We start from the raw sequence: 16,398 nt of genomic DNA on the forward strand, positions 1-16,398 counted from the left end.
CCAACCAGCTTGGGCAAAGGTAAACCTTCTTTGTGTGCCCAAGGGAGGCTCAGAGCCAGCAGTGCCCACTGCATGGGGCCTGTGCGGGGAGAGGGTTCAGGTATGCCTCACGGCTGCTGCTGGCAGACCCCAAGGTCTTCTTCCACCAGAGGTGCCTCTGCCTCCTTGGCCAGCAAAGGTTGCCACATGTGGCCACCCTTCCCCGCTTCCTTACTCCACCCATGTGCACCCCACGTGTGAATACCCTTCTCATGGGTGTTTACATGACTACTCGAACACCACAGGCAAGTCCTTGGCCAGCCAGCTTCTTTCCACCCTAGACCCCACAGGTCAGGGTCAGGGACTCCCCACCCTTTATGCAGTGGGGAGAGAGTAGAACCTGTGCTCTCAAAGTCAGTGTTGGCCTGCGCTAGAGTCCCAGCTTTGCCAGATACTATTTGGTCTTGACAACTTCTTTAACCTTTTCTGAACAGTAATGGATGTTGGCTGTGAAGCTGCAACCAAGACCTTTGCCAACCCCATGGGGACTCTGGGGCTGGGGGTCTCTGCAGAGATATCCCACATTAAGGCAAGAGGGCCACGCCTTTGTAACCCTCACCAACATGTCATTGGGTGCAAGGTATCACTGGGCACAACATGTCACTGGGTGCAACGTGGTTAACCATGTGCTAGGGCTGAAGCAGTGGCCCTCCTGGCCTGCTTCCCTCCCCACTGCCAGCCCTGCTCCTGCCCCCTGGGAGGTGTCAGCTGTCACATTCATCCATCATCTGCAACCTCAAGAGGGGCCATAACTGTAAGCATCTCCCTTCAACTGAGGACAATTTCAGAGGGACAGAGCTTCCCAGCCAACACTCTGGGCAGCTGAGGCAGTAAGCACCTCCATCCCAAAGGATGCTTTGGCCTCAGCTTCCAGGCACCCATCACAAACTCTCATCTCTCCCCACCACCGCAAACCTAATATCAGTCTCAAGAAGTTAGCTAAATTGACTCCAATAGAGAGGCCAACAGGGAATGAGAGGCTGAGGTTCCTGTTTGGGCCCAAACTCTTACTTAGATGCATGGATTGGGACAAGTCTTTTCATTTCTCTTACCCTCAGCTCTTTCATTTTTATTTTTGAGACAGGGTCTCACTCTGCCACCCAGGCTGGAGAGCAGTGGTGCGATCTCAGCTCACTGCAGCCTCAACCTCCTGGGCTCCAGTGTTTCTCCCATCTCAGCCACTCGAGTAGCTGGGACCACAGATGCTTGCCATCGCACCCAGCTAATTTTGTTTTTTGGTCTGTTTGTTTGTTTGGTAGAGACAGGGCTTCACCATGTTGCCCAGGCTGTTATCAAACTCCTAGGCTCAAGCAATCTGCCCACCTCGGCCTCCCGAAGTGCTGGGATTACAGGTGTGAGCCACCATGCCCAGCCTTCTTTCTCATTTTTAAATGGGATCTAATAACTTCTCTACCTTTCTTACGGAGTTGTGGAGGGGATGTAATGCCATCATGCAAACTGTGAAAGGCTCTGCAACCTGTGGCATTATTCTGCGATGGTAACTATGCGGGTCATAGAGTCTAAGGCAGCCCTAATTCTAGCTATTCTTTCCTGTGTCCTGTAAGTTTAGTCCTTCTCAGGCCGTGTGTCCTCCTGTGAGGTGAGGAAACAGGCACCACAGCCGTGGCCCACCCAGGGGGCATTGGAACACTCTGCTCCCAGGGCTGGTGAGAAAGCCGCTGCTTACAGGATGGAGTGGGTGGGGCAGACACTTCCTTGGGGGGGGATTTGGACTCAGGCCTGGCTTTCTCCAGAGGTTGAAGCAACGTGGTAAGTGCCAGACAGGAGATGGCAGATCCAGGGCACTGGTGAGTTTTCTCTGAGTGCCTCTGTTGTTGGCTAAGCACGTGCTGGGGGTGAAGCAGTGAACTTCGTGGCCCGCCTCCCTCCCCAGCTCCCAGCCCTCTCCCTGCGCCTGCTCCCAGCCCCTCTTCCTGTCCCTGCTCCTGCCCCTTGGGAGGTCTCAGCTGTGGCATTCATCCATCATCAGCCTCTGCTTGCAGGGAAGAAGGCATGGCCCAGAAGCATCCTTTAATCAGCAGGGTTACCTCTACCCACACGTGTGTCCCTCTGGCCCTCCCCAGAGGTAAACTGTGTTTTCTTTCCCAAGCCCAGCCTTGGGCATCATTTCTGGGTGTTTACAGAGCCTGGTTTTATTGCTTTTCCTTTCAATTGACTGTGCCTCTCTCTTCGCCTAGACCCTTTCACTCAATTTAATTCCTGCTTTCCCCCTCCTCACTCCCTTTTTCTCTAATCCTTTTTGGTAGGGAGGTGGGAGGAAGGAGCCCACAAAGGAAACTGAATTTCTAATACCAGTACCCTCTATGGCAATGGCTCCCAAACAGGGCTGTGCGCGCGAGTCACCCTGGGAGCTTGTTAGACATAGATGACTGCGTCGCACTCCCAAGAACTGCTGTTTCACGGAGGGCTGCCGACCAGCTCTTTGCACAGCAGTGAATGATGGCCCTGGAGACTCCAGCTGACTTAAGCACCTGCACACCGGCATCTTGGAGTCTGCCTGCACCACCAATTTGCTTCAGCTGCAGGTCCACAAGAACACAGGCTAGGAAGCTGAGTCCGGCAGATCACTCAAGGGTAATTTTTCTCAAAGTGCAGCCCAAACCCAGAAGCATCAGGGCCACCCAAAAACTTGTTAGAAATGCAGATTCTCAGGCTGTACTGAAACCCAACCCTGGTGTGGAGCCCAGCAATCTGTGATTTAACAGGCCTTCTGGGAGATTCCGATGCACACTGCAAATCAAGGGCTGGGAGAAACACAGCAGGACTTCTCCAGCCCACTCTGTCTCCTTCATTCCTACCCCAGGAGACCATGGTTGGCCTTGACCCTTCCTCAGAACAGGGTAGACACTAGCAACACTGCCACCAGGGCCAGAGAGCAAAGGAGAGGGGGCCTCCCAATATAGTGTCGTAGGTTCCTGGTATGGGTGGTGAGGAGGGAGTTCAGAATGACCCCAGGGGAAGATTCAAATGCAGCCCACCTGGAGTTCACAGGGACCTAGAGATCGGGACACTCCATAGACCCCAAGCAAAGGAGTGCTTCTACCGTAGGCAGCCCCATCCACCCATCCAGAGTCACACTCAACAACAGCTTCGCTTTCAAGAAACAAAACCAAGAAAACCCACAAAAAACCAAAGCCCTAGTTAGGTCCCCTGCCCAAGGCATCTCAGCAAATTAGTGGCCGAACCCAGACCTGGGCAGAAGGGAAGTGCTCTGAAAAAATCCCAGCTTCTGGGGTTGCAGGGCTTTGCTGATTCATTTAGTCAATTGACAAGCAGCACCCACAGACAGCCAGATGTTACCCCATGTTTATCTACCTGGATGTTCACACCAGGTCTATATGGCATGGGGGATCCTTCCACTCCTCTGATAGGGGAAAACGGAGACTTCCAAAAGTGAAGGTACTCTCCCAAGGCCCACAGCTTAGAAGAGGGAGCAGAGTCTGGATTTGAACCCAGGTGACCAGCTCTAGTTTGACCTAAGGCTGATTTCTCCTCTGAGAATTGACAGAATCCTAATGGCCAAAGCAAGAGCTCCTCTTGACCCTGGGAAAGCCGATAAACAGTGACACCTCCCCAGCCATTTCTCCAGGGACACAAGCCAACTCTGCTCCCAAGTGCCAGCCTCAGCCGAGGAGCCTGGGCAGAAAAAGGGCAGAGGAGATTCAGCTACAGGGAGGGCCTTGGCTGTGCCTCTGCACTGCACCGGCGTCTAGGGCCTGGCTCCGGACCTCCACCCCCTCGTCCAGCCTTTAGCTCCCTCCCCACCCCACCCCCAGTTCAGCCCGGCCTTGGGTTGGGCCCCACCATTAGTTCCAGACACCACGTCTCCTCTATTTATGGGGTTTTTTTCTTTGCTTCTGCGGTTCTCCCTGGATGAATGCCCCCTTTCCCTGGATTTACAGCATCCTCCCGCGGTGGGGTTGATGTCACTTTAATGAGAGTTACAGCTGCCTTGACTGTGACTGCCACATTCCAATTTACTGCCTGGCCTCTAGAAGCCCAGCAGGGCTTCTCTCTGGCAGACAGGAGCGGCTGTGTTCTCTGGCCTGGGATTGGGGTAGAGGGTGGAGAACTGCAGTCTCCTTCCTGACCCCAGCTCTGAACTAGGCTTCAGGCTCCCTGGTGGATCCTGAGCAACAGAGAACACCGAGAATCACGGCAAGCGGGGCAGGGGGTGCAGAGTTAAGTCAACCCTATAGGTTTGGGGAAACAGAGCTCAAAGCTTTCCTGACCCATTTTCCCCACCTGCCCCCATCTGCCCCAGTGAGAGCCAAAGTTCTGTAGCAGAGGACAGAGGGCAGAGGAAGGTGGGGGCATTCACAGAAAGCCTGTTGTTCGCTAGTTGAATCCAGATGTGGAGGGTGGGAGGGGGAACTGGGAGGGCACACTGGAGGCAGGCCTGGGGAGGGGAGCAGGGAGAGAAGGGAATTGGGCAAACAGAACTCCCTGCAGGAGTGCCACAGATAGCCTGAATCCTGCCTGGATTTCAGTGCCCTCTCACTGGGGTCTCAACTTGTGACCCCAAATCAGTCTCCATTGTCTCCAGTTAAGAAATATGAGGCTCAGCTGGATGTGGTGGCTCACGCCTATAATCTCAACATTTTGGGAGACCAAGGTGGGAAGATCACTGCACCCAGAACTTTGAGGCGAGGTTACAGTGAGCTATGATCAAGCCCCTGCACTCCAGCCTGGGAAAGAGAGCGAGACCCTGTCTCTAAAATAAATAAATAAGAGGCAGTATTGCCAATGGCCCCAGCACATATGAAAGCAGCTACCATTTGTAGAACACTTATTAGATGCCTCTTCCTGTGCAGCCGAGGCCTCTGGCCGTGTGGACTTTGCTCTCTGCCCGGCTGCTCTGCCACAGGCCCAACTGAAGCAGAATGTCTGGCCTTGGCCAAGAGACAGAGCAGTAGGGTGGGCAGCCCAGGGCGTGGAATACGGTACTTTTCTAAAGTCCCACAACAACCCAACAAGATGGGAATCATTACAGCCATTTTACTGACCAAAAAAAACTGAAGCTTTCAGTCTTAGAAGTTGGTTAAGTCACTTGTCCAAGGCCACACAGCTAGAATGTGACAGAGTCACAATTCAGACTTGGGACTGATTCCACAGTCCTCACTACGTGATCCATTTGCCCATCTGTAAGCAAGCCAGAAGTGGGAGAGGCTGACTGATAACCATGAAATGATTATCATCTAGGCCCACCAGTTCCTAGAAATCAGAAGTTTGTTCAAAGCTGCCCCACAGTCATGCTGGAGACAGGCTCCAGGGGGCAAGATCCTGACCATGTGTTTATAATGCCCCTGCCAGCTGCACCCACGCCCTGCCCACCTCCATCCCCTCCTCAGAGGTAAGAGGAGTCCACAGCAAAGAAGGAGGCCAGCACTGTCTAGGAGGACACAAGGTGTAGGTTCTCCCCAAGGCTGCTGACCCTGGAGAAGGGAAGGGTCTGTCCCTGCCCTACCCCGTCTCCCCATTGCCTCATCCTCTCTGGGAACATGGACCTCTCCATGACCAGGTCCAAAGGCACAGTGGGAAGAAGGAGCCCAGGGCTGCAACCTTGCAAATGTCTCCCACTGCCAGCAACTCTACGGGCCCAACAGAGAAGCAAATATCCAGGCCTGGGCATAAAGCCAAGACAAGGGGGACCCTGGGCTCTGTGGCCATAGAAGGCTCTAGAGAGTGGGAGCAGGAGCTCAGACTTTGGAGCCAGATGGCCTGGGTGTGCCCCTAGTTCTGCCACACTAGCTGTGTGACCTTGCTCCAAACCCCGGGCCTCACTTTCCTCCTCTACGAAAAGAGGGAAATAGTCATTCTAGCTGCTGGAGCACAAGTGGGTATTAAGTATGATGCTGGATTTAATGCGTGTGGGTTGATCAAGAAACACCAGCTACTGCTGTTCCAGGTTCCACTTCCCAAGCCACTATCATTCCAGGCCCTATGCTTACTACAGGTGGAAAGATCCTTTTGGATGAAACCAGTCACTTCCTGCAGGTCTCGGCAAACCTCTCATTCTAGGGACCCAAGGGACCAAAGAAGTGTTAATTAGCCAAGCCTTAAGACAGGCCTGGGCAAAGAGGGCCTCCTTAACATTAATTGGTACTCTCAGATCTTCGCCAACTCAGGATGGAGCAGCGCATGCTGGGACTGTGAACCCTTGGGGTTCACAATCTGCCCAAGACTGCGCCCCCAGTACAGCTGCAGTGGAGGGGACAGCCAGCAACCCCTCCACTCCCTCACCCTTCACAGGGCCCATCATTCAAGAGAGGCAGGGTGAGCCAGGGCAGGGAGAGGGAGGGAACTACCCTCTCCTGCAGAAGGGTCAGAACCGTGATCTTGGTCCAACCAACTGTCTTGGAGGCAACCATGATGCAGGCACTTTGCTGCATACCAATGCCAAAGGCTGTGCCTGGGAGGAGACGCCGGTCTCTATCAATGGCTGTCAACCTAATTTAATGAGCCCAAGGAGCCTGTTTAAAATGCAGATTCCCAGGCAATGCCCTCCATGGTTGAGGTTCAGGAACCTGTATTTTTAACAAGCACCCTTTAAAGCAGGACCACACTTTAAAGAACTGATGTTTGTATATCCAGTATGACTCAGAGTAAAGCAAGACACACAGTAGGTACATAATAAATGCTGATTGATGAATGAGGGAGCAGAACATGAAGAGACCACGAATGATTCTACAAAATAGGAGCAAAAGATCTGCCTTCCCCCAGGAATTTTCCCCTAGGTAAGAGGTGGGCTCTTCCTCTCTGTTTCACTTCTTTTTGTGGTTGGGATCAGACTTTTTCTCCTGAACTTGTAAACTGCTATCTCAATTCTAAGAGAAATTTAGTCCACACAGAAGAAACCCCATGTAGGCCCTCTCCCACCTCAAATCTACCCAGAAAGGTTAGGAATCCCTGAGAATTCTATTTCCAGAAAAATGCAAATATATACACAAGTGTTTTTATATTGTAATTTCCAAGAGTTCTGGACCCTGAAGCAAATTCATGGTTAAGGATCCCTGCTGGGGACATCCTTTGATCTGTGAATCATTGTTAACAGCAGGGAGCAGAACAAAGGTTCAGGAAAGACAAGGAGGAGGGTCTGGGCCAAGGAAGGGCTTCTAGGGCTCCATCCCTGGGTCAGGAAGCCAGGGTTTGGCTCTTGGGTTTCTTGTCCATTCTTGGGAGCACCGAGAGGCAGGTAGGGTAGCAGGGTTGGAGCTGGAGTTCTGAGGGTCTTGTGGCAGGAAGAGCTGAGGTGACCCAAGAGTGTCATAGACACTCCATACTCACTCCAGGGCTATCCAGACTCACTCCAGGAAAGACAGCAAAAGGAAGGTAAGAAGAAGTTTTGGCCGGGCGTGGTGGCTCACACCTGTAATCCCAGCACTTAGGGAGGCCGAGTTGGGCAGATCATTTGAGGTCAGGAGTCCGAGACCAGCCTGCCCAATATGGCAAAACCCCATCTCTACTAAAATGCAAAAATTAGCCGGGCATCGTGTCCTGTGCCTGTAGTCCCAGCTACTTGGGAGGCTGAGGCAGGAAAATCGCTTGAACCTGGGAAGCAGAGATTGCAGTGCCAATCTTTGCAGAGCCAAGATTGCACCATCGCACACCAGCCTGGGTGACAGAGCAAGACTCCATCTCAAAAATAATAAATAAATAAATAAAACGTTTCACTAAAAGTGAGGCCCGGGATTTGCAGCAAGGTCACACAGCTAGTGTGGCAGAACTAGGGGCATACCCAGGCCATCTGGCTCCAAAGTCTGAGCTCCTGCTCCCACTCTCTAGAGCCTTCTATGGCCACAGAGCCCTGGGTCCCCCTTGTCTTGGCTTCATGCCCAGGCCTGGGTATTTGTTTCTCTGTTGGGCCCCCAGTTCACTTGGTATAGGCACCATCCTAATTGTATACTGTATCACATTTAGTCCGCATCATAGCTGACTAGAGTAGGTACTAATATCCTCTCTTTATCATGGGAGGAAGTAGAGACTCATCGGTGTCAGGAGGAGGCTGTCATTGGCTCAGTTTCACACAGCTAGCTAACAACAGAGCCAAGATGTCAAGATCAGGGGCCTGGGAAGGGTGGAAACTACAAGCCCACTTTCTCCCAAGGCATGGGTCCTGCTCTATATCCTCCCCGGTTGCCATCAACAGCCCTTTCACACGTTCCACTCTGTTATTTGCAGGAAATCAGAGAGCAGTTTCAGGTGAGTGGCAAGAACCAGATCCCCAACCCCTCTGCCTTCATCCCTGATGGCCTTTGCCAGTCCCCTTCACCCCCTCCCTGCCCCCAATCACCACCCAAGGTCTCGGGTTTAAAAGCCACTCTGGTCTCCTACTTCCCAGAGTTATTAGAAGAATTAAGTAAGAAAATGAGTCCAAAGTTCCAGGCTTACAGTAAGCAAATGATAAATAGGGACATGATTTCTCACCACCTTGTGTTTAATAAGTGGGTTATTTGGAGGAAGTAACTTAAAATTCCAAATAGAAGACATATAATATGCTTTTTAAAAAAATTTTAAAGCTGAGCATTGATTGAATCATCCTCTTTCCTCATCTATAAAATGCAAATCAGAATAACCCTACCTCAAAGGTTTGTGCTATTTGAATTTGATGAGAATTCATGAAAAGTCTATAACATTCTCCTGCAGAATATCATCACATACAAATAACTCCTAATATGGATCATACTCTTTTGATTTGCACACACGATGTGCAGATGAGAGAAAATGTTCACACTCAGGAAAGAGTGGAAAGTTTACATTCAAGTCAAGGACATTTGCGTTGTCCATGAGAAAGAACTTTCTAATTGAAAGGTAGCTCAGATCCTGTGTTTGTACAGTAGTAATTGAGTCCCCTCGGGACATTATGGGGTCTTTTCCCTTCACAGACATGAAAAGAGATATATAGGACACTCTGTCTCAGGGGCTGCTAGAGAGGAACCCAGCTGAAGGCATGAATTAAAGTTTAAGTGAATAGCATTCAACCTCTTAAAGCATCAGAATCACCATTTGTAGTCTCCTTTTAAATCTTTTCTACAAGATTGTGTAGAAGAAAAATGATAACCAACAAATGATTAGAGTACACTGTCAACTGTTTACACCATGGTGTGCTCTATAACTTTATTAAGAATGATGGAAGGTAAGAAGAAGTTTTGGCCAGGCGCCGTGGCTCACACCTGTAATCCCAGCACTTTGGGAGGGCAAGGCAGGCGGATCACAAGGTCAGGAGTTTGAGACCAGACTGGCCAACATGGTGAAACCCCGTCTCTACTAAAAATACAAAAAAATAGCCGGGCATGGTGGCAGGTGCCTATGATCCCAGCTACTCAGGAGGCTGAGGCAGAAGAATTGCTTGCACCTAGAAGGCAGAGGTTGCAGTGAGCTGAGATTGTGCCACTGTACTCCAGCCTGGGTGACAGAGCAAGACTCTGTCTCGAAAAAAGAAAAAAAGAATGATGTGTGGACTGTGTCAATATATGGAAATGCATGTAGGAAATAATATTAAGAAAAGCAGGACAGGAAACACAGGGCATACAGTGATAACTTCATAAAAACCACAATGCCCAGAAGATAATCTGAAATCAATATTGATCAGGTTTTATTTTCTCTCCAGTGGCCTAACACCATTATATGCACTTTCTAATGGCATGGATAGGTGGAAGGTGGGATTTTTAGCATAGTGAAACCTTCTATATGATCCTGTAATGGTGGATACATTTGTTAAAACCCATCAAATGTATAGAACCAAGAATGAACCCTCATGTAAACTGTGTACTTTGGTTTGATTACAAAGTGTCACTGCAAGTTCATTGATTGTAACAAACATAGCCCTCTGGCAGGGATGCTGATGGTGAAGAGGGTGAATATGTAGTGGCCAAGGGTATATGGGAATGCTGTACTTTCCACCCAATTTTGCTGTGACTCCTAAAACTGTTAAAAAAAATAAAGTACATTTTAAAAATGTGTAAGCTCCATTAGGATGTTAATTGGAAATGCACTAAATGTAGATATTTTATCACATTTTTTCTCAATAGACATAGTATATATTTCCATTTGTTCAGAAAAATGAAAGATCTTTTTTTAAAAAGTCATGATAGTGAGGGTGGCTCCGAGATCCCCAGCCTGGGAGAGGGCAGTGTTCCCTTTTCCACTGGATAAGAAACTAGGCCATGAGCCTCCCTCCCTGGATAATGCTAGAACCTTCTTAGACTCTCTAGCCTAAGCCTTGGCGATACCATCAGTCAGATAGAAGCCAGATGTTTTGATAAGGAGGCGCATAGTAACTGTGACAGGAAAAGGGAGACGAGCTGATGGCTCTGGTCAGAAATGGCCCCTGTCCAGGCTCAACTGTGTTCACACTCAGCCCCCTGATGAAAAGGCAGGATGTCCCATCCCAAGCCGTAACATGCACATTTTTCAAGAGCAATGAAACACCAGGCTAAAAATCCAACTGATTTTTTAAAGTAATAAATTTCTTTGGGGATTTGCATAAAGGAAAGGGTGTTTACCTATTAAAATATAATCAACACAAGGCACACAAATCCTGCCAGATCCCATCCTTTTGCCACAGGTGTACGGCGAAGGTCTCTGTGGCTGAGGGCAGTGACACTCCAGACCAGTGAACAAGACCTCTCTTCTCTAAAGCCTCCCTGAGTGTGCCCTGATGATGGACTTGCCAGGGCATGAGGGGCAAAGTGCTCTCAGGGACAGATGTCTGAGTCTCCAGAAGGTGGGAGCAATGCTGGCATCTGAAAAGGACCTGAGGTCTTCCATTAAAATGAGGTGGCCCAACCTGCTCTGGAAGGTCCTGGATCACATGGTCAACAAGATTCTTGAGGGCAGGGACTGTGTCTCAGATCCTCTCTCCCATAGCCCAGTGCCAGGTATACAGGGCTACAGAGAGGTCATTATTGAGCACCTTCTGTGTACAAAGCACCATGCTGGTCATAAGGTGGACGCAAAGAGGAGCCAGGTTCAGCATACAAAGACCGTGAGCGAAGGCGGTGACGTGGAGCTCTGTGCGGTGTCAAAGGAGGAGATGAGCCCTGGTTTCAGAACGCCAGGCTTCTAATCTGAGCGGCACCACTTACAGCTGGCCTAGGTTCTTTTGTAGCCTCTGGTTTCAAACACAAATGCTGTGAAATAATTATAGCAAGAGGCAGAAGGTGAAAGGCACCTGAAGAGCCACCATAAAGGCAATCCCAGGGCTTCTCCCCAGCTTCCCAATCTTAATTCATGGTGCCATCGCCTATGCAAGCCAGAACCAGGAGTTGCCCTTGACTGTTTCTGCTCACTTGCCCCCGGTCCAAAGAAACATCAAATCCTACTCCCACATGTTGCTGAATTCCAGCCCCTCTCCACACCCCTACTGCCATCACCACCGTCCCGCTCACCGGCACTACTTGTCATGGCCACAATCCATTTCCCAAGCAAACTTTTTAAAATCCAAGTCTGATCATGTCACCCCCTTATATAACACCTTTCGACGACTGCCCATTGCTCTTAGAAAAACAAAACAAAGCCAAGCTCAGTGCTAACATTGCCTCCAAGGTCCTGCGTTTCTTGGGCCCTGCCAAACTATCCTGCATGATTTCAAGCAACTCTCCTCCCCCATCATGCCCTAGCTACTTGGTGATGTCTCTGGGAAGCCCGCCAGACTCAGGTCCTATACACAAGCTGGATACACTTTTCCAGGTGTAGCCTAATCTTAAAAGATGAATCAGCACTGACCAGCAAAGACAATGTTCCTTAAAAGATGAATCAGCACTGACCAGCAAAGACAATGTTCCTTTGCCTGGAACATTGTCTTTGCTGGTCAGTGCTGATTCATCTTTTAAGATTAGGTACACCTGGAAAAGCCTTCCAAGAAGGCCTCCTGGTCTAGGCTAGACTCTCCTCTAATTCTCCATTATAACAATTATAATTACAATATTTGGTTTTGCCATGATTTTATAGCCTGCTTCTCCTGCATGTTCCCTCTCAGGGTAAATGACTGTTGCATCTGCCTTGTTCCGCTGCTGTGCCCACAGCATGTAGCACGGTGACTCATTCTGCACGTGCTAGATGACTGAATGAACGAGTGAATGCATGAGTCTGGGGATGGGGAGCAGGGAAGGCCTCATGGAGGAACTAGCATGCAGGAGAAGAGGTTATGTTTGGGACTTTTTTCTGTTGGTTAGTTAGTTAGTTTGTTTGTTTTGAGACAGAGTCTCGCTCTATTGCCCAGGCTAGAGTGCAGTAGCATGATCTTGGCTCAGTGCAACCTGCACCTCCCGGGTTCACGCAATTCTCCTGTCTCAGCCTCCTGAGTAGCTGGGACTACAGGCACACGCCACCACGCCCAGCTAATTTTTGTATTTTTGTTAGAAACGGGATTTCACCATATTGGCCAGGTTGCTCTCGAACTCCTGACCTCCTGATCCGCCCGCCTGAGCCTCCCAAATTTTGGGATTGCAGGTGTGAGCCATTGTGCCCAGCTATGTTTGGGACTTTCAAGAGTCAACGGGCAACATGGAGCTCTGTGTGGTGTCAAAGGAGGAGATGAGTCCTGGCTTCAGAACGCCAGGCTTCTAATCTGAGCAGCACCACTTGCAGCTGGCCTAGGTTCTTTTGTAGCCTCTGGTTTCAAACACAAATACTATGAAATAATTATAGCAAGAGGCAGAGAGTAAAGGCACCTGAAGAGCTACCATAATCAATGGACTAATCAATGGACTGAGATCTGCCTTGACTTGCAGCTCTGATCATCCAGGCTTCCTTTTCCTTCCAGAAAGTCATGGATCCAGCCCATCTCCATGACAACTTCCCTTCTACCTGGTTTTTCTGCCTGGAAAGAATGGCTTCTCCATGCCTACCCCAGCCATCTCTACTTCTCTTCCCTTTCCACTCAGTATCCCCACCAGCTGTCTCTCCAATTCACCTTCCCACCACACCCTTGATGGATGGAACTGCATAATTGTGTGATGGCGGAAAGCTAATTTGTACTTCTGTGCTGGCAGTGAAGTGTCTGGAGCTTTGCGATTGACATTGAGAAGCAGAGGGGATCCCCCACCCCATCTCTGGTTCTCCCTCAAACTCAAATCATAAATACTCCACTCTATCTGCAAGGGCCCAGGGACAGAGAGGCTGTAACATAACCCAAACCAAACAGCCACTCACAGAAAGTCATGGGAAGAAAAAAATCCTTCCATTCTTGCAAAGACAAGCACCTGGTGGTTCTCTCCCTGTCTCTTGGTAAAGGTCGTTGGTTCAGTTTCCCTTTCCACCTCCTGCAGGGTCTTGTCAGCACCTGTTTTCTTGGGCACAGGTTGGGAGACAGTGTGGTATTTCTCTTCCTCCCAAATTAAGACACACTCAGACCAAAAAGCAAAGGGGAGGTGCCTCTCAAGGTTTTGCTGCTATCCATTTCTCAGTTTCAGAGGTCTCAAAATCCATAAAACTTAGATACCTAAAGAGGATAGAGAGGAAAAAAGGTTTCTTTTCTTTTTATCTATTTTTTTCTTTGAGACTGACTCGCTCTGTTACCCAGGCTGGAATGCAGTGGCACGATCTCAGCTCACTGCAGCCTCTGCCTCCCGGGTTCAAGCGATTCTTGTGCCTCAGCCTCCTGAGAAGCTGGGATTCAGGCGCCCGCCACCACACCCGGCTAATTTTTGTATTTTAGTAGAGACAGGTTTTGCCATGTTGGACAGGTTGGTCTCGAACTCTTGACCTCAGGCGATCCACCCACCTCGGCCTCCCAAAGTGTTGGGATTACAGGTGTAAGCCACTGTGCCTAGCCAAAAAAATGTTTCTGAAAGAATATGTGTATGTTCACGCGTACACACGTGGCAGGGGGCGAGAGGGAGAGACTTGTATAATCAGAGGTTTGGTATTTGATACAATGGGAAAGAATAAACAGAATTAAATAGTAACCACCATTTATTGGATCTGTACGATATGCCAAACACGTTGCGAAATGTTTTATGCACAATATTTCATTGAATTTTCAAAGCAACCCGGTGAGGCTCGAGAAATGTATGCGCCCATTTTACAATTGAAGAAATGGGCTTACTGATACACAGCTCATGAGTGGGGCCAAGCTCCAGGACTGAGATCCTGATGCCCATTTTCTGAACCACTACTGGCTACTGCTTTCCAAGGGCTAGAGATGAGAAAAAAAAGGAAATTGGTTTATGGTGTGGCAGAGGTCCTGCGATGAGACATAAAGAACTCTCTGACAATGAGGGCTGTTTGGTTGTAGTCAGAGTAATTAGGCTTGTTAGAGCTCTTCCTCTGAGGGCCTTTACATTTAAGATGAATGGATGCTTCTATGCCTGGATGGTTTGAGGGAAACGCTCTCTGTTCCCAGCACGGGGCTGGCCTGTTTGAACTAACTGACAGCCTCACTGGGGATACAGGATTGCCACACGCAAAACCGTTAGATAACAGGAGAAGATAGTGCAGGATGTGAGCCCCGAATGGGACTGGCAGAAAGTGAGGGCTACCAACAGGCAGAGGCTACTGCGGTTCAAAGCAAGGGCTTTGTGGTCAGGCAGGCAGACCTGTGTTTGAGTCCCGGCTGGCTCTACTGCTTTTGTGACCTTGGGTACGTTGCCTAACCTCTCTAAGCTTTGGTTTCCTAGTCAGTAAAAAAAGCCTAAGAATAGAACCTACTTTGGAGGGATGCCATGAAAATTAAATAAGATGATCCATGTAAAATGCTTGGCACAGAACCTAGACATAATCAGAATACAATGGGGGAGGAGCTGCTATAATAATGACTATTGTTGGAGTCCAGAGGTGGAAGATAGCGCGCAAAATAGAGGGCTAGGTCGGTGGGGAGTCGAGAAAGTCTTCCTGGGAAACCTGAGTTTTGTCCTGCAGCTTGAAGAGGTGGTCAGGTGAAATCAATAGGAAGGCATAGAGACGGAGGTAGGCAGGGCTCATGTAATGGAGTGAGATTTCAAATGCCCTATCACTTTCAAAGAAAAATCTGGTTTGATCTGTGGTTGAAGTAGAGAAGGAAGTTGACTATGGGGAAGAGGTGGGAAAGAGATGAGATCATCCATCCTTGTTTCCAAACCCAAAATGTGAACAGAGACAAATCTCAGGGACCTAAACAAGAAATCCGACATCCAGGGCTTCTTTATCCACTTCTGGGCTGTTGTGAGAGGAGAAGGGGTAAGAGCCTGGGAAATGGTTGAGGGCAGAGCTGGTGGCGGATGGGGACAGGACCTGAAACAAGGGAAGTTAGGCAATGTGGGCGAGGCCCTTAATGACTGTGTGGGCTGACTCATGTGGGAGACCTAGCTTCAAGAGTGCATGGAGATCCAGCATCCAGTCAGGCGGGGGCCAATTTCAAGACCCTGGGCATCTCTAGTCTAAAGGGTTGCCAGCTAAGAGTGGGAGTCCCTAGGGGAGCAATACTTGTGCTAACCCAATTATTCCCTAACAGCCTGCCTTATCTCCCTGATGTGAAGATGAAATCCTTAGGACCCAGGTTCTCCAGGAAAGATGCTGCTTGCTTCAGACGCTCTATGCCTTTTTTTTTTTTTTTTGTAGAGATGGAGTCTTCCTCTGTCACCCAGGCTGGAGTGCAGTGGTGCAATCCCGGCTCACTGCAACCTCTGCCTCCTGGGTTCAAGCAATTCTTCTACCCCTAGCCTTCCGAGTAGCTAGGATTACAGGCACACGCCGCCACACCCAGCTAATTTCTTTTGTATTACAGTAGAGACAGGGTTTTACCGTGTTGCCCAGGTTGGTCTCGAACTCCTGAGCTCAGGCAATCCGACTGCCTCGGCCTCCCAAAGTGCTAGGATTACAGGCGTGAGCCACCGCTCCTGGCCCAGACACTCTACGCTTAAACATCTGCCAGATACCCACTGTCAACCACTTATGTCGAGCATCATGTGGGCCTTGCCAAAAATGCTAATCCTCAGTTCTTTTCCCTAGAATCTGATTCCATGGGTTTAGAGATTTGGGAATCTATTTTCTAACAAGCATCCAGGTGATTCTTCAGGAAAGGCAAATTTGGAAAAGGCTGACTTGATAGTCTTTTAAATTCCCTTCAGTCCTAAATCTAGGCAGCAGAGAGTGTGTAGTACGAAGGGCCCCCGGCTGATAGCAAGAGGCCGATTCTAGCCGGACCCTGCAGTTCACATGGCCCTGTGCTGGGGAAGCCCTGGAAGGGAAGGAGGCTGCAGAGAAGGAAGTTTTCACCTATCAGCAATCAAGTTCCCAATAGAAGTGAAAATGGAAGTCAGGGAACAACTGGTTTTGAGCATCTTCCTGGGGCTTTTTCCCTTGCCTGGGACTGGCAGGACAGTGTAGGTCTGAGCGGCTTCCACCATACACAGGAGG

Source organism: Chlorocebus sabaeus, chromosome 1 (genome assembly GCF_047675955.1).
Source record: "Chlorocebus sabaeus isolate Y175 chromosome 1, mChlSab1.0.hap1, whole genome shotgun sequence".
Taxonomy (NCBI): domain Eukaryota; kingdom Metazoa; phylum Chordata; class Mammalia; order Primates; family Cercopithecidae; genus Chlorocebus; species Chlorocebus sabaeus.